Source organism: Arachis ipaensis, chromosome B9 (assembly GCF_059453495.1).
Source record: "Arachis ipaensis isolate K30076 ecotype BB chromosome B9, ASM5945349v1, whole genome shotgun sequence".
In the NCBI taxonomy this organism is placed as follows: domain Eukaryota; kingdom Viridiplantae; phylum Streptophyta; class Magnoliopsida; order Fabales; family Fabaceae; genus Arachis; species Arachis ipaensis.
In genome coordinates, this window is record NC_142444.1 from 90,578,965 (window position 1) to 90,598,283 (window position 19,319).

At 39.4% G+C, this 19,319-nt stretch overlaps 1 pseudogene; it reads right to left on the reverse strand.

Moving 5' to 3' along the window:
- Nucleotides 1-352: 352 nt before the first annotated feature.
- LOC148545432 (uncharacterized) lies at nt 353-19,069 on the reverse strand (annotated as a pseudogene).
- Between the last annotated feature and the right edge of the window lie 250 nt (nt 19,070-19,319).

Sequence of the window (19,319 nt, forward strand, 5' to 3'; positions counted from 1 at the left end):
TTTCTATTATGTTCAAGTCCCTAGTTTACTTCCTTTTTATATTTTTCAATTCAAACTAAGCTATCTTATGCTAAAAAGGGTAAACTATACTAATTAATCCACAATTTCTATAACTAATAAGTTAGAATTGCAACTAAACTAAATGGCTAAAATATGAACTAAAGTGCAACATAGAATAAATACATAAAAATAGTAATATATATAAGTACTGAGAAAATAAAAATAAAAATAAAGAGAAAATTACAGAAAAGTAGCAAAATAAATAAAAAGAGTATGTAGTGGTTCACCAAAAAAAGCGCCAGAGATGGCGACCTCCCCACACTTAAAATGTAGCATCGTCCCCGATGCTCACTCAAGCAGGGTATGAAGGGGTCTCATCACTGGAAGGACGGGTAGCTGGGGTCTCTGTGGTGGTGGTCTAAGGATCAGCCTGCTCCAGAGGAGGTGCTATTTGAATAGGGATCTCGGGGTCTACAGCCTGAATCTGAGGCGGAGCCTCCTGATGTGATGCTGCCTGCTGGGTGCCTGCCTGCTCTGCCTCGCTCTGAGGATGGGTCTCTGCCTCGTGATCATCTGCCTCCTCCTCAGATGACTCGGATGGTGTGTCAGGCTCGGAGGGGATGTCGCCAGATCGTATCATTAGCTTTAGGTGCTCATAGCGTCGCTTGTTGCGACGCTCCATCTGGTCAAGCCGTCGAAACAGGCGATGCACTAGATGATAGATGGGCTCTGGGGCAGGTGGAGGTGCAAGGGTGGTGGCAGGGGTAGCTGGGGTAGCTGTGGAAGAAGAGGGGCCGGCAGATGGTGTGGTTGTCTCAACAGTAGCAGTGAGGAATGGAGGTCTGTAGCCCAAAGCCAAAAAGTTCCTGCTGTGCGGGATAATCTTCTTGCATTCTGCAGCTGGTGGCTTCTCATCAGCATCCTCCCAAGGCACGTCAGCTCGACGTCCTAGCTGCGTAATCAGATAAGAAAAGGGAAGAGTACCTCAGACGTGGACCCTGGCCATATAGTACCAGATAAAGCGTTGCAGGTACAGGTCCTTACCCTCCATCACACACCAAAGGAGGGTGATCATAGCGGCTGGTATCTCAGTCTCGTGAGTACTCGGCATAATGAAGTTGCTAAGTATCTGATGCCATAGCCGAGCCTCATCATTCAGGTAAATCCGCTTGATTCCCTTTGGCATGGTGGTGTTCTGACCCATAATCCAAGGAACGGTCGGGTCAAGGGCTATCCTGGCCTTTACTGCATCCCAATCAAATCGCATAAAGCGCATATCTTTCTCAGCTTTCTGATAACCATCCAGCTGATCAGTTTTTGGCAGAAGCTTCAAGACATCTTCAATTGCCTCTTCAGTGACCAGAATCTGCTTTCCTCTTAGGTTCACTGCATCTAGGGAGGTTTTGAAGTAATTGCAGTAGAATTCCCTAACCCAAGATGCATTGACCTCAGTCAGGGGTCTTTCCAAGAAGAACTAGCCTCTTTGTTTGATTTGCTCAGAGGTGTATTGTTGGAGTTCTTCTGGGATCTTCAGAGTCCTCTCCAGGTATAGGTTCCTAGAGGTTGCAAACACCGGATACCTCAGCTCACAGTATCGGTTTGCAAACTTTACTGGATTAGTAGCAGGGATTAGCTGGTCGGCCTTCTCCTGCGAGGTAAAATTTTTCTCCCGCAAGGAGGCATCATGCATGAGATCTATGATAGATATAAAGGCTTCTCCTCTTTTCTGTTTGCCAGTTGTTGCCTTTCCTTTCCTTTTTCTGTGGGAGTCTGACATCCTGATAAACAGAATTCAAGGATATAATAAAAACAGGAAAACAAGGAGGCAATTAACAAAAGAAGCACATAGTGGCAAAGGAGGAGGAGAGTAATGAATATGAGCTAAGTAAATGTGCATTAAGGATTGAATAGGAGTTAAAAATTTGAAAAGAAGAAATCACAATCCAAAACGTAATTGAATTCATGTTAAATAGAAAAATTAACATCATGCCATGGTTAGTATGTTAAAAGAAAGTGAAAGAAAATCAGAAGAGAAGTTTTGAAAGGTTAGGTTGGTTAGAATTGAAAAAGAGTTAGGAAGTTAACATTAGTGAGTTAGTAAAAAGTGGGTTAAAGTAAGTGGCATAATGAAAATATTCCAAGTAACAAGTATTCACAGTTAGAAGCTATAAGTAACTCATATCCAAATAAGGAAAACAGGTTGATGATGATTCAAATAGATATAGAAATAGCAAAAATTGGAATCAAACATCAAAAATGCAAATTATGAACCAGGAAATCAAAGAGAATAAGAAAGCTTGCCCTGGCATTCATGAACTGTTTTGGTTAAATCTAACGAAAGCACAGTTGAAAATACCAAAATCAAGACATGAATGGAAATATTTTACAGAGATTTGGGCAGCATTCCGGCTAAAATTGGATTGTCCCGGAAAATAAATAACAACAGAATAGTTCATATGAATCAAAATTAAAGCTGCAATTACATATAAGGAATATAAACATGAAAATTCAGTGTACAGAGCAGTAAGAAACAAGGAAGTATAGCATATAAACATTACAATCATCACAGCAACAGCAGAATAAAACAAAAAACACAAACAGCGCAATTAAACAGACCTAAATCCATTAACCACATCCTAGGCTACCTAACAACCTAAAATCCACTACAACATGCATATCTAACTAGCCTAATAACGAACATAAACAGAAAAATATGAATTAACTATGAAGGATAGAAGGGTGGCGTTTGTCGGAACCTGGTAGGCGTAAGAAACAGAGTGGGGCAGAGAGGTGGCTGGGGATGACGGCGGTGGCGTCCGACGCGGCGGAACAGGGTGGCGCGGCGGCGGTGGCGGCTGTTCGGAGGAAGGGAGGGAAAGGTAGGGGTAATGGGGGTAGGGGGTAATAGGGGAAGGGAGGGGGGCTTGTGGGTGGCGCTGGGCGGTGACGGCGGCGGCGGTGGGAGGTGGTGGCATGGCGTGGGCAGTGGCGGTTAGGAGGGAAGAAGAAGAAAGAAGAAGAGAGAAGGGGGAAGGAGGAAGGGGGGGTGGCGGCGGGGTTTGGGTGGTCAGCGGCGTCTGGCGGTGGCGGTGATGGTGGCTGGGTGGTGGTTAGGGGTTGGAGAAGAAGAGAGGAAGTGGAGGGGTTTGAGGGGGGGGGGCGCGACAGATAGGGTTCGCGTGACTGGGGGGTTATAATTTGAATCCACGCGATCGCATGGGGCACGCGGTCGCGTGGTTGGGGCGAAAAGGTGGTTGACGCGATTGCGTGAGTGGCGCGATCGCGTGGAGAGAAAAATGAATGAATGATGCGATCGCCTAGGGCATGCGATCGCGTCGTTGGAAATTGTGCTAAACACACGAATCCAGCGTCGTTTCAGCGCAACTCTCTGTCTCCTTTTGGGGTGTTGTGCAATCCTATGCGACGCGATCGCGTCGCTCACGCTTTCGCGTGGGATGTGTGTTGTGCAAGTGACGCGATCGCGTCAGGGACGCAATCGCGTGGGTATTTTGTGCTAAACGCACAATGGCCGCACGATTCCAGCCTAACTTTCTGGACGTTAGATGTTTACGCCGATCTTCAGGTCACGCGACCGCATGAATGACGCGGTCGCGTGGGAAGTGTTTTTCGCGACTTGACGCGATCGCATGAGGGATGCGGTCGCGTCGCACACCCTTTTTTTTATGCAGTATGCAGAATGCAATGATTAACATGAATGCGATGCAAAACTCCAGGTTCAATAAAATAAAACTTGAAAACAAATAAAACTAAATAAAAATTGAAAAGGGACGATCATACCATAGTGGGTTGTCTCCCACCTAGCATTTTTAGTTAAAGTCCTTAAGTTGGACATTGGATGAGCTTCCTGTTATGGCGGCTTATGCTTAAATTTATCCAGAAATCTCCACCAATGCTTGGAATGCCAATAGCCTCCGGGGTCCCAAACTAGGCATGTAAAGCTTCTGAGCAGCTTCAAATAGATTCTCAGGATCCCGAGGTGATGAATGTCAGCATAGATTCCAGGATCCCAAGCTTTGCTTTTAAATCCGCCTTCGTCTTGATCTATACTTTTCCATCCGGGCGGTTTAGAAATTAGATTCTCACCAGGATAACCAAACGCTTTCCGAGATTCATCTGATTGATCATGATGCCAATCCGTACACTTCGAGTTGAAGCGTGGAACCTTATTGAACCTTGTGCACCAGCTCTGAGTACGAGCCATTTCCCGCTTACTCTTAAAGCCGCAGAGAGCTCTAAGCTGGCCATCTGTTTCAAGCAAACCATATTCAAGTGGAAAAATACAGTTAAAGGTTAAGGATTGTACCCACTTGAAACTTGTATTGGGTGGTAATGGCCTTGGGGTAGGTGGTTCCAGTGGTTCTGTGAGTTCTACTCCCTTGTGTTCTTCTGTAAAATTCTCCACTTCTTTGCAAGATTCTTCAAACATATCCATGTCCTGATCAAAGCCATCTATGTCTTTCTCATCACTTAAGTCATAGACTAGAGGTTGAGAGAAATCTACCTCTGTATCATCTTCATATTCACTTGGGGAAGATTCTTCAATCTCAGAGAATTCACTTGCGGATGCAAGCTCATTACTAGGAGAACTTGACTTGTGACTATCATCATCAAGGAAATTTTCTTCTTGGGTTATTCTGTCTAGTTCTTCATGAAGGACTTGCTCTGGGGATTACGCACCATCCTCCTTAGCATCAATTATAACATCCTTGACAGAATGCTCCATAACTCTGGATTCCCATGGAGGTTCAGCATCTCCTAAGTCTTCAACCAACTCTTCTTCTTCAATAATGACAGCTTCCTCTACTTGTTCCAGTACGAAACCATGCTCTGTCTTGTCTACTGGAGTTTCTAGTATCTCCTTCATACTACGCTATTCGTTAGATTGTCCACATGGGGCTGTGGGATGTCCTTGAATGTTCAAACGTCCAGAAGATAATTGACTTACTGCTTGCTCCAGTTGATGAAGGGTTGTTTGAAGTCGATTTACTGTTTCCTTGAGGCGAACCTCTGATTCTCGGGGTGATAGATTTGGATATGGCACAGGGGGAAGTGGTGGTGTTTAGGAGTGATTGGATTGGAACTGGGGTAAATGAGGATCATGTGGTGGCGAATGGTGAAAAGGAGCTTGTGAGTGTGGTGGTTCGAAGTTACGTTGAGAGGATGGCCTATAAGCACAGGGTGGGGCTTGTTGGTAACTACAAGGTTATCCACCATGTCTATTTGCTTGGTATGCATTGTGGAATGGTCTTTGTCCATGATATCTTGGAGGGTGTTGTTGCCTAAAGGGTTGATCAGATCCTCTTGGCTCCATCCATCTTTGATTGCTCTGACCTTGATACATATTCCTGTTATAACTTTCATACCTTTTAATAACATTAGAACCAAACTCAAAGCGAAAGGGGTGAGAATTCATAGTAGCTAAAAAGAAATAATGAGGGGAAAAATAAAGACAAATAAACAAGTAAAAGAAAAATATTTACAATAACCAATAATAAGGCACACGATTGCAGTTCCCCGGCAACGGCGCCATTTTGACGTTAGGATTTTTGCCAGTAAAGAATTTCATAAAAATAGTCGCGTTGTAGATATAGTCTCTAAACCAACAGAAATCCCTTCGTACAAACGTTTTGGTTGTCACAAGTAACAAATCCCTAAATAAATTGATAACCGAAGTATTCAAACCTCAGGTCGTCTTCTCAAGGAACTGCAGGGAAGTATGTTCTTATTATTGATTATGGAAATTGTAAATTGGGGTTTTGAGAATGAGGAGTGAATAGTTTAATTAGCAATTAAAGTAAATGAAGAACAAGTAATTTAAATGGCAAGTAAAATAAATAGATGACTGTAAATAAACTTTTGGCAAGGTATGAGAAATTAGAGGTCCTATCCTAGCTATCCTTATCAATGATGATGAGAATTGAATCTTAATTCCACTTTGTTAACCTTTACTAAGATAAAGGAAAGTCAAGGGATTAATTGGTTTGATCTTCGAATCCTATCTATTTCCTAAGAAAAGATTGGGATTATTGAAGTTCAGTTTAATTAACAAAGATAACAACTATCATTCATGTTTGAGTGTGATAACTCCTGAGTTACTGATTTCTTAACCAAGACCAAAAGGAGAAAAATAAATCTACTGGAATAAAAATGCCTTCAGATGGGAATAACAATAATGTAAATAAAAGAAAAGCAATAATAAACTGAAATACCTCAAATAACATTAATTCGAAAGAGTAATCTGTAACATGGAAGAATTCATAAATTAAATTGCAACATTAAATAACCAACTAAAGTAATGTAATGAATAAAAAGTAAAAGGGAAGCTTAAAGTAAAGGAACATTGAACCTGGGATCGAGAGTCACTCCTAAAACTAAGAGAAATCCTAAATCCTAATCCTAAGAGAGAAGAGAGAGGAGAGAACCTCTCTCTCTAAACTAAATCTAAATCATGAAAACTAAACTAAAGTGGTGTCTCTTTGAATGGATGCTTTCCCCCAATTCATAACCTCTGGTCTATGCCTTCTAGACTTGGATTTGGGCCAAAAAGGGCTTCAGAATTCGCTAGGAGCGTTTTCTGCAATTTCTAGTGTGTGGCCTCTGTCACGCATCCGTGTGGGTCACGCGGTCGCGTCATTCGGAGTTTTCCTTGTCACGCGGTCGCGTCAGTCATGCGACCGCGTCAGTCATGCGACCGCGTCATATGTGTTCTGCTTAAGGCACGCGGTCGCGTCAGTCATGCGGCCGCGTCGCTGCTTCTTCGCGCTTGGCATGCGGCCGTGTCGCCCATGCGATCGCGTGGATGCCAGTTTCTTCAAAAACTCCGTTTTATGCTTTCCTTCCATTTTTGTATGTTTCCTTTCTACCCTTTAAGTCATTCCTGCCTTAGAAGATCTAAAACTACTCAACACACTAATCACGGCATCAAATGGAAATAAAGGTAATTAAAATGATTAATTTTAAAGCATAGGAAACATGTTTTTCACATACATCACATAATAAGGAAGGGAAAGTAAAACCGTGCAATTAATATGAATAAGTGGGTGAAGGATTGAATAAATCACTCAGATTAAGCACAAAATATATCATAAAATATGGGTTTATCAGTCCTCTCAGGTTCACTATCAAAAGAGGATGAGGTTTCTCCCCTTCTACCTGTCATACATTCAACAAACAGCAAGTAGAGGACAAGTGAAAGAATCACTCTAGTTAAGATTAGTGGTTAACTTGGTTGATGCAATTAATCAAACAGTTAGAAGATTGGAAATATGAACAATGGATAACCAAGATAATCAAAGTAAAAAACAAAAAGGGAAACAGAGTGGGCAGAAAAATTAAAGAACTAAAAGGAAAATAACGAGGTAAAAAAATGCTTAATCTAGCTCTCCAATCAATTTAATCATTGTCAAATTCAAACCAATCCCCGGCAACGGCGCCATAAAACTTGATGAGTCGAATTCACTCCCCATATGAAAATGATGAATCCATTCTTTTGGCAAGCGCACCAAAATTATCGTCAAGTAATAACCCACAGTGGAGTGGGATCGTATCCACAGAGATTGGTAGATTTGATCAATTTTAATTAATTGGTGAATTAGTCAAGCTAAATAGAATAGATTGTGATTGCAGAATTGTAAATGTGCAGAAATATAAATGACATCAAAAGTAAAGAAAATAAGTAAATGGCTATAAAGTAAAGTGCATAAACATAAATGACTCAAAGTAAATGGGAATGGGGATTTACAGAATATAAGGAAAGCTATAAAGAAAGTGGAAGATAAGAATAGGGGGATTCATTGAGATCGGGAGATGTTGTCTCTTTGGATTAAATCCAGCTCACATCCTCTTCAATCATGCAACTCATTGACCACTTGGCAATCATGATTGATTGAGCCCCAATCCCTTGGTGACTCAATCTCTCAGATCTTGATCAATAGCCAATTTCTTGGTCTAATTGCTCATGAAGAGAGATATGCTTGGTCCCTGATTATACCACATGGTGCAAAAAATTGTGATCATCAATGGCGCCAACAGCTTGGTACGCACAATTGCAATCTCAACTCTTTGTCACAACTCCGCACAACTAACCAGCAAGTGCATTGGGTCGTCCAAGTAATAAACCTTACGTGAGTAAGGGTCGATCCCATGGAGATTGTCGGCTTGAAGCAAGCTATGGTCACCTTGTAAATCTCAGTCAGGCGGATTCAAATGGTTATGGAATTTTAATAATTTAAAAGATAAATAAACATAAAATAAAGATAGAGATACTTATGTAATTCATTGGTGGGAATTTTAGATAAGTGTATGAAGATGCTTTATCCCTTCTGAATCTCTGCTTTCCTACTGCCTTCATCCAATCCTTCAGACTCCTTTCTATGGCAAGCTGTATGTTGGGCGTCACCATTATCAATGGCTACTTCCCGTCCTCTCAGTGAAAAAGGTCCTCTACGGTTTCCCGCATGGCTAATCAGCTGTTGGTTCTCAATCGTGTAGGAATAGGATTTACTATCCTTTTGCGTCTGTCACCATGCCCTACAGTCGCGAGTTTGAAGCTCGTCACAGTCATCCCATCCCAGATCCTACTCGAAATACCACAGACAAGGTTTAGACTTTTCGGATCTCATGAATACTGCCAATGGATTCTAGCTTATACTACGAAGAATCTGATCGCAAGGAATTGAAGGCTCTGTTGTCAGGAGAGGCAATCAAACGCATGGACCAAGAATCCAAGAGATACACATTCAAGCTTGTTTTCATGTAGAACGGAAGTGGTTGTCAATCACAGGTTCATGAGTGAGAATGGTGATGAGTGTCACATAATCATCACATTCATCATGTTCTTGTGTGCGAATGGATATCTTAGAATAAGAATAAGCATGAATTGAATAGAAAACAGTAGTACTTTGCATTAATACTCGAGGAACAGCATTTCAAATGAGTTTCTGAGCTTCTACAGGGGTTTTCATGTGAAGAGATCCTCTTGCAGAATGGTGCAATGACATTTTTGACAACTCAGACAGACCATCATAGAATATACTTATGATGCTCCATTCTGGAAGCATGTCAGTAGGACACCTTTTGATCAGTTGCTTGTATCTTTCCCAAGCTTCATAGAGGGATTCTCCTTCCTTCTGTCTGAAGGTTTGGATTTCCACTCTAAGATTGCTCATCTTTTGAGGTGGAAAGAATTTGGCCAGGAAAGCACTGACCAGCTTATCCCAAGAGTTCAGGCTATCCTTAGGTTGTGAATCTAACCATGTTCTAGCTCTGTCTCTTACAGCAAAAGGGAAAAGCATAAGCCTGTAGACCTCGGGATCAATTCCATTGGTCTTGACAGTGTCACAGATTTGTAAGAATTCAGCTAAAAACTGATGAGGATGTTCCATTAGAAGTCCATAAAACTTGCAATTCTGCTGCATTAGAGAAACCAATTGAGGCTTAAGCTCAAAATTGTTTGCTCCAATTGCAGGGAGTGAGATGCTTCTTCCATAGAAGTTGGAAGAGGGTGCAATAAAGTCACCAAGCATCTTCCTTGCATTTCCACCATTGTTATTAGGTTCGGCCATGTCTCCTTCTTTTTCAAAAATTTCTGTCAGGTTCTCTCTAGAGAGTTGTGCTTTAGCTTCCCTTAGCTTCCTCTTCAGAGTCCTTTCAGGTTCAGGATCAGCTTCAACAAGAATGTTCTTATCCTTGTTCCTACTCATATGAAAAAGAAGAGAATAGAAAAGAAAATATGGAATCCTCTATGTCACAGTATAGAGATTCCTTATGTGAGTATAAGAAGAGAAGAATAGAAGGAGGAGAAGAGAAAAACTCGAACACAGAGAAGAAGATGGGGTTCGAATTATGAGTAGAAGAGAAGTGTTAGTAGATAAATAAATAAATAGAAGGAGATGAGAGAGGGGGGAGAAAATTCGAATTTAATTTAAACTAAAAGGAAAAATATTTTTGTTTTTATTTTAAAATGTAGTTAGAATTCGAAAATAAAAAAGAGAAATAAAATTAAAATTAAAATTTGAAACAATTAGTTAATTAAAAAGAATTTTGAAAAGTGTATAGGAGTTTTCAAAAATTAGAGAGAGAAAATTAGTTAGGTAGTTTTGAAAAATATATGATTGAAATAGAAAACTTTTAAAAATAAACCAAAAAGTCAAGTAGTTAATTGAAAAAGATTTGAAAATCAAATTTGAAAGGGTGTGAAGTTAGAAAAGATTTTGAAATTGATTTTGAAAAAGATATGATTGAAATTGAAAAAGATATGATTGAAAATCATTTTGAAAAATATTTGAATTGGAAATTAAATAGATTTGATTTTGAAAATTGAAATTGATTACTTGACTAACAAGAAACTAAAAGATATGATTTTTAAAATTCAAAAATTGAACCTTTCTTAATAGGCAAGTAACAACTTGAAATTTTTGGATCTAAAAATTGAATGCTAGCAATAACTCCGAAAATATGAAACAAAAATAAGAAAAAGATTTTGAAAATCAATTTGAAATTTTCGAAAATATATATAGAAATTGAAAAAGATTTTATTTTTGAAAAAATTTTGAAAAGATAGAATTTTTAAATTGAAAATTTGACTTGACTAATAGGAAACAACTAAATTTTAAAAATTTTTTTGACTAAGTCAATCCAAATTTTCGAAATTTATGAGAAGAATAAGGGAAAGATATTTTTTTTATTTTTGAATTTTTAATGAGGAGAGAGAAAAACACAAAATTGACACAAAACATAGAAATTATGAATCAAAACAACTAATGCATGCAAGAACACTTTGAATGTGAAGATGAACACCAAGAACACTTTAAAGATACAAATGAACATCAAGACTTATTTTTGAAAATTTTTAAGAAAAGAAAAACATGCAAGACACTAACAAATTGAAAATGCATATGAAAAATAAGAAAAGACACAAAACAAGAAAAATTAAAGATCAAACATAGAAAATCATCAAGAACAACTTGAAGATCACGAAGAACACATGCATGAATTTTCAAAAATTTTAAGAAAAATTAAAAAGATGCAATTGACACCAAACTTAAAAATTGACACTAGACTCAAACAAGAAACATAAAATTTTTGGTTTTTATGATTTTATAAGATTTTTTTGGTTTTTTTCGAAAATTGTTTTTTGTATTATTTTTGAAAATAAGAAATAAAAAGCTTAAAAATAAAATAAAATTACCTAATCTTAGCAACAAGATGAACCGTCAGTTGTCCAAACTCGAACAATCCCCGGCAACGGCGCCAAGAACATGGTGCACGAATTTGTGATCATCAATGGCACCAACAGCTTGGTACGCACAATTGTAATCTCAACTCTTCGTCACAACTCCGCACAACTAACCAGCAAGTGCACTGGGTCGTCTAAGTAATAAACCTTACGTGAGTAAGGGTTGATCCCACGGAGATTGTCGGCTTGAAGCAAGCTATGGTCACCTTGTAAATATCAGTCAGGCGGATTCAAATGGTTATGGAGTTTTAATAATTTAAAAGATAAATAAACATAAAATAAAGATAGAGATACTTATGTAATTCATTGGTGGGAATTTCAGATAAGTGTATGGAGATGCTTTATCCCTTCTGAATCTCTGCTTTCCTACTGCCTTCATCCAATCCTTCAGACTCCTTTCTATGGCAAGCTGTATGTTGGGCGTCACCGTTGTCAATGGCTACTTCCCGTCCTCTCAGTGAAAAAGGTCCTCTACGGTTTCCCGCATGGCTAATTAGCTGTTGGTCCTCGATCGTGTAGGAATAGGATTTACTATCCTTTTGTGTCTGTCACCACGCCCTACTGTCGTGAGTTTGAAGCTCGTCACAGTCATCCCATCCCAGATCCTACTCGGAATACCACAGACAAGGTTTAGACTTTCCGGATCTCAAGAATGCTGCCAATGGATTCTAGCTTATACTACGAAGACTCTGATCACAAGGAATTGAAGGCTCTATTGTCAGGAGAGACAATCAAACGCATGGACCAGGAATCCAAGAGATACACATTCAAGCTTGTTTTCATGTAGAACGGAAGTGGTTGTCAATCATGGGTTCATGAGTGAGAATGGTGATGAGTGTCACATAATCATCACATTCATCATGTTCTTGTATGCGAATGGATATCTTAGAATAAGAATAAGCATAAATTGAATAGAAAACAGTAGTACTTTGCATTAATACTCGAGGAACAGCAGAGCTCCACACCTTAATCTATGGTGTGTAGAAACTCCACTGTTGAAAATACATAAGAACAAGGTCTAGGCATGGCCGTGAGGCCAGCCTCCTCAAATGGCATATGAATTCGAAAAAATAGGGAAAAAGACCCTTAGTACAATAGTAAAAAGTTCTGTTATACTAAACTAGTTACTAGGGTTACAAAATTAAGTAAATGTTGTAGAAATCCACTTCCGGGCGCAATTAGTGTGTGCTTGGGCTTAGCATTAAAACTTTCACGTGTAGAGGTCTTCCTTGGAGTTGAACGCTAGTTTGTAACTTGTTTCTAGCGTTTGACTCTGCTTTGCAACTTGTTTCTGGCGTTTAACGCCAGAATAGGGCAGAAAGCTGGCGTTAAATGCCAGTTTGCGTCATCTAAAATCGGGCAAAGTATGGACTATTATATATTTCTGGAAAGCCCTGGATGTCTACTTTCCAACGCAGTTGAGAGCGCACCATTTGGACTCTTGTAGCTCTAAAAATTCCATTTCTAGTGCAGGGAGGTCAAAATCCAACAGCATCAGCAGTCCTTTGTTAGCCTCTGAATCAGATTTTTGCTCAGGTCCCTCAATTTCAACCAGAAAATACCTGAAATCACAGAAAAACACACAAACTCATAGTAAAGTCCAGAAATGTGAATTTTGCTTAAAAACTAATAAAAATATACTAAAAACTAACTAAATCATAATAAAAACTATCTAAAAATAATGCCAAAAAGCGTATAAATTATCCGCTCATCACCACACATCATCATAGATCCAAGTAGAGGGAAGATTATATGTCACCATATCCAAACACCAAAACCCAGATCCTACTCAAGTGTGAGAAGGGATTTCTAGCATTATTTCATGTTTCCTTTCCCAAGGTTCCCATGAAACCCATTTTGCATTCAACCCCTTTTCCAAGGTGATTGAACACTAAGCATGAAGAATGAAATTTCTTCTAGCAAATCAAAGAGAAGATGAAGAGAAGAAGAAATTCACTATCATTAATCCAGCAAGTACAACAGAGCTCCCTCTCTCAATGAGAGGGAATTTAGCTACTCATAGCTCAAAGAAAAGTAAAGATGGAAAAAGTGAATCTAACTATGCTTCAACTAATAGCTCAACTGTTTAACCCCTTTTTCAGTATTTTCAGGGGGTATTTATACTACTCCTAGCACTAGGAAATAAAGAAAATACAAAAGTAAAAGAAAATTACAATTTGGAGGGAAAAGAAACTCAATAAACGTGATCTCACAGCTGGCGTGTGGTTGGCGTTTCAGTGGAGTGCCACGGTTGCTCTGAATCTGACTTGGCGTGCCATGCCCAACTCTCAAGTGGCACGCCTTCCTTCATTAGCATCCCTGGCGTGCCACGCCTTCGAGCCCAAGTGGCACGCCCATGCCTTCTCCCTCTTCTTCTTGCTTCTGAAAAATTGAAATAGCGTGGCAAGCCTAGGGTCTGGCGTGCCATGCCCATGCTATGTGCTTGATCTATCTCTTTGGAAAGTTGAACTAATGTGGCATGCCCAGGGTCTGGCATGCCACACCCATCATGTGCTTGGCTCCTTTGCTTGCGTGTCACGCCCAGAACTCAAGTGACACACCCGGGTCTTCTCTTGGTTGATTGGTGATGATGGCGTGCCATGCCTGAGACTCAAGTGGCACTCCTGGGTGGAAATTGGTAGCTGACGTGCCACGCCTTCGACATCAAGTGGCACGCCCATATGGTTGGCCTTCTGTCTCCCTCTCTGGAAAATATAACCAGCATGCCACGCCCAGGGGTTGGCGTGCCACGCCCATCATTTTTCCTTCGCTCCAGTAGCTGGCGAGCCATGCCCAGCATTCAAGTGGCACGCCCAAGTGAGAATCTTGAGCTGGCATGCCACGCCTTCGGCACTAAGTGGCACGCCCAGCCTTTGCTTTGGCCTTCTTTGTACCTTGGCGTGCCAGGCCTAGATGCTTAAGTGGCACGCCCAGCCTTTTTAACCTTCAACATCTTCTCTGGAATCTTGTACTAGCGTGCCACGCCATACTGCTCAAGTGGCACACCCATTCATTTGTGGCCTTGGTGCACGAAATTGTGATCTCAGGCAACGGCGCTAGAAACTCTGTACGCACGTCTTAATAAATCGTTTTTCATTCACAACTTCGATACAACTAACTAGCAAGTGCACTGGGTCGTCCAAGTAATAAACCTTACGTGAGTAAGGGTCGATCCCATGGAGATTGTTGGTATGAAGCAAGCTATGGTCACCTTGTAAATCTCAGTCAGGCAGATATAAAATAGTTATGGAGTTTTCGAATTTAAATAATAAATGGATAGAAAATAAGGATAGAAACACTTATGTAATTCATTGGTGAGAATTTCAAATAAGCGTATAGAGATGCTTTCGTTCCTCTGAATCTCTGCTTTCTCGCTGTCTTCATCCAATCAGTCTTACTCCTTTCCATGGCTGGCTTTATGTAAGGATATCACCGTTGTCAGTGGCTACTTTTTATCCTCTCTGGAAAATGGTCCGATGCGCTGTCACTGCATGGCTAATCGTCTGGAGGCATCACCCTTGTCAATGGCTGCATCCGATCCTCTTGTGAAAATGGTCCAAATGCTCTGTCACAGCACGGCTAATCATCTGAGGTTCTCGATCATACTGGAATAGGATTCACCCTCCTTTTGCGTCTGTCGCTATGCCCAGCACTCGCGAGTTTGAAGTTCGTCACAGTCATTCAATCCCAGAGTCCTACTCGGAATACCACAGACAAGGTTTAGACTTTCCGGACTCTCATGAATGCCGCCATCAATCTAGCTTATACCATGAAGATTCTGATTAAGAGATCCAAGAGATACTCATTCAATCTAAAGTAGAACGGAAGTGGTTGTCAGGCACGCATTCATAGGGAATGATGATGATTGTCACGTTCATCACATTCAGGTTGAAGTGCGAATGAATATTTTAGAAGCGGAATAAGTTGAATTGAATAGAAAAACAGTAGTACTTTGCATTAATCTTTGAGGAACAGCAGAGCTCCACACCTTAATCTATGGAGTGTAGAAACTCTACCGTTAAAAATACATAAGTGAGAGGTCCAGGCATGGCCGAATGGCCAGCCCCCATGATCTAAGAACTAGGCGTCCAAAGATGATTCCAAAGATGTCTAATACAATAGTAAAAAGTCCTATTTATAATAAACTAGCTACTAGGGTTTACAGAAGTAAGTAATTGATGCATAAATCCACTTCCGGGGCCCGCTTGGTGTGTGCTTGGGTTGAGCTTGAATTTTACACGTGCAGAGGCTCTTTCTGGAGTTGAACGCCAGGTTGTAACGTATTTTTGGCGTTCAACTCTGGTTTGTGACTTGTTTATGGCGTTTAACTCTAGACAGCAGCGTAGAACTGGCGTTCAACGCCCTTTTACGTCATCTAAACTCGTTCAAAGTATGGACTATTATATATTGCTGGAAAGCCCTGGATGTCTACTTTCCAACACAATTGGAAGCGCGCCATTTTGAGTTTTGTAGCTCCAGAAAATCCAATTTGAGTGCAGAGAGGTCAGAATCCAACAGCATCAGCAGTCCTTCTTCAACCTCTGAATCTGATTTTTGCTCAAATCCCTCAATTTCAGCCAGAAAATACCTGAAATCACAAAAAAACACACAAACTCATAGTAAAGTCCAAAAATGTGAATTTAACATAAAAACTAATGAAAACATCCCTAAAAGTAACTAGATCCTACTGAAAACATACTAAAAACAATGCCAAAAAGCGTATAAATTATCCGCTCATCAGTCCACTTTCCAACGCCTTTGGAAGCGCATCATTTGGAGCTCTACAACTCGAGTTACACTTTTTGGAAGGTGAAGAGGTCAGTTGGCCTTACTACAGGTTGATACCATATTCAACTTTGCACTTTCGGGGCATGTTTTCTCCCTCAAATTTAGTGTCAACCATGTAGTGCCATATATGCTTGGAAAGCTCTGGAATCCTACTTTCCAATGCCACTGGAATCACCTCATTTGGAGCTTTGTGGCTCAAGTTATGCGTGTTTGAAGAAGGCATGGTCAGGCTGCCAGGTGGGACTTTTGCCCACGTTAACTACCACGTTAACTTAGTTAACGTGGGTCTTTTTGCTTTGCCAACGTTAGTGGAACTCACCTTTTCCACTAACGCTGGCGTTCCCCTTTCCTTCCACGTTAGTTCCCACGTTAACGTAACTAACGTGGAAGCTAACGTGGGTCTTCTAGCCTTCGCAAACGTTAGTGGCACTCTCCTTTTCCACTAACGTTGGCGTTTCCCTTTCTTTCTTCAAAGTTAATGCCATTAACTTTCTCACTAACATTGGGGCTTCTCTTTTCTTCCACGTTAGTGCCCATGTTAGTGAAGCTAACGGGGTAGCTAACGTGGGTCTTCTTGCCTTTTGCTAACGTTAGTGGCGTTAACGTTCTCACTAGCTTTCCAATCTTTCCTTCCTTCCACTTTAATGGCCACGTTAGTGGTGCTAACGTAGCCACTAACGTGGCTCTTTTCTGCTTCTTTTGGTCTGAACTCAAGCAAACAAAGTGTATCAAAGTAACATACAAGACAAACTTCATTATACTAAGTGTGCTAATAATGCCCAAAATCAAAACTTCACTTAGTGCGATCTATTTCATCATATTTACCATGTATATTAACTAAAATTCACCTATGCTTGAGACACTACAACATTTTTGGCCTAAGGTAACCCTTATTCGAAACAACATTTAACAAAAGTTGCCTTAGATAGGCAAAGACAACATTTTTGACGTGTTACTTTTGAATAAGGCTAAGATAACTAAATTTTTGGCCACCCACAAAAATTGTTGTCTTTGATATCTAAAACAACACTAAAAAAATGTTACAATATAAAATATTTAAGACAACATTTTTAAATAAAAATACAACATTTTATAAAAGTTATCAAAAAAAATTAAATAAATAACATTTATAAAAAGTTGCCTAAAATTATTCATAGCTAAAAATTTTAGAGGGAAACTTTTCATCCTATTCCCCCCAATATTTACTTTCCAATCAAATAACTTTGAGAAAAAAAAGAAAGACCTTTATTTTTCCTTAAATAATTTCTAGTGAGTGCTTCAGTAAGTTCATCACTATGCCCAGCACCCACCATAAGCCCTAACTTTCCTAATCAACATAAAAGGGGACACAAACGGCAGCAGGAGGTCACGGCGTTCAACTTCTGGTCTCGTTCGCGGTGCTGTCGGCGACGGGGCGGTGTTCCCTTTCAAAGGCGTCGGCGCGGTGCTCTCCTTCGCGGTCATCATCTCCACGGACGCTACTCCACGGCTTCTCCTCCCCTGTCTCGGCCCCAAGTACGTGGTCACCTTCGAGAAACCCTTCTCGTTCTTCCTCTTCTTCCCCTGTCTCACCTCCTCCTCTTTGCAACTTCACTCTCTCCGATCAACGCTTTTGCCGTCGTAGCTCACCAAGTAATTAGTTTTCTTCTTGTACTCTCTGTTTTACCTATTTGATTTTCTCTTCCATTTAATTCAATCCTTCAATTGATTCCAACTAGTGTCTCTGTAGTGGTGCCCATTGGAAAAAAAAACTTATATGAATTAGATCTTTGTACTCGCAAATTAGGAGAAGCTGTATTTGATGATAGATATGATGCAGAAGAATGGTTATTTTAATTAATAGATAGAAAATTGCAGGAGCATGGTTCCCATGGATTCAAAGGGTTTTGTAGGCAAAATATTATTATTGGTGTTATCTGATGATCACTACTAATTTCATTTGATTATTGCTATCTTTATATGTTGTTAATTCTTGTTTCTTTTTAATTACATGTCACAAGAAATATCAGTTATTAATTATTAGAGTGAAATTCAGGTTCTAATTTAATTCTTTGTTGTGGACTATTGATGATAATTATTCTTAGAAATTATTTTTTTTAATTTGTAGCTATGCAGGGTTTGTTTCTTTTGATGTTTATATAGAGACTATATTAATTGGAAGCAATTAAGATGCATGCTAGTTAAGTTCTAATTATTCTTGATATGAAAACTCAGATGAATGACAGCGCATAATGGTAGCTGATAACATCAGACATGTATTTAGTTGGTTTTAGGTTTGAACTGGTTTTGTTTTGCGTACTACGTGAGAAATGGATCAATAACTGTTGATGAATGGTGAGTAATAGACATCAACTTTATAGAAAAATGATTTAAGTTGAATTGTTTGTCCTTTAATGCAAATGGTTGTACTATAGTTGTGTAGGTTTACTATTATTATTATAGCAATAAATATGAACACACATGAATCTTTCCAAAGATTTGTGACCACTTGATGATAGTGACAGAGTACATGCACCAGCAAATAGGACAAACATGCCTTCCTATGCAAAAACCAAACAGAACCCATAAGTGCATTACAAGTCTAATCTAATGTCTTGGTGTTGTGTGTGTATGTGTTTTATATAGATAATATACTTTTTATAATGTTATCCAATTCCAAATCCACTAATTTGATTTACATATATCTTCATGACTTTATGCATTTATTCATGTAATTGCTTTTTCTATCGCTCTTTACCAATTGCTCCACTAATTTTGATTCATGTAATTGCTTTTTCTATGACCTACTATTATTTTGGTTGATGGATACTTCTCTTTTCTATGTTCTAACTATAATAAAGCTTTTAATTTGTTTACATTGTTAAAGAACTACACAGTTAACAACATAATTTTAATTTTACATTTTACCTAAAAGTAATATAATCTGTCACATTGAAAGTAAATTCTAACTATAGAGGAATTTTATTTATTTAATTATTATACTGCTTGGAATCTTGTGATATATACCTTCACCTGAGTTACCATTATACTCCCTGCATAATTTATCATTTGTTTTGGTTTTAATCATGACATGAATTGGTATTTCGCATTTGTATTTGTGTTTGTATGTGAAGTAATGGAGGCAGCAATTAACTGTAGTTTTAGTGTGTTTTAGAACTATTTATAATGTCTAATTTGAAGCACTTTCTCTGCTTCTCTGTGTCTCATGTCTTAAAAGTGGTTTTAAAAGTGGATTTTTTGTTAAAAAATCTGGTTTGGTAATTGGATTTTTAAA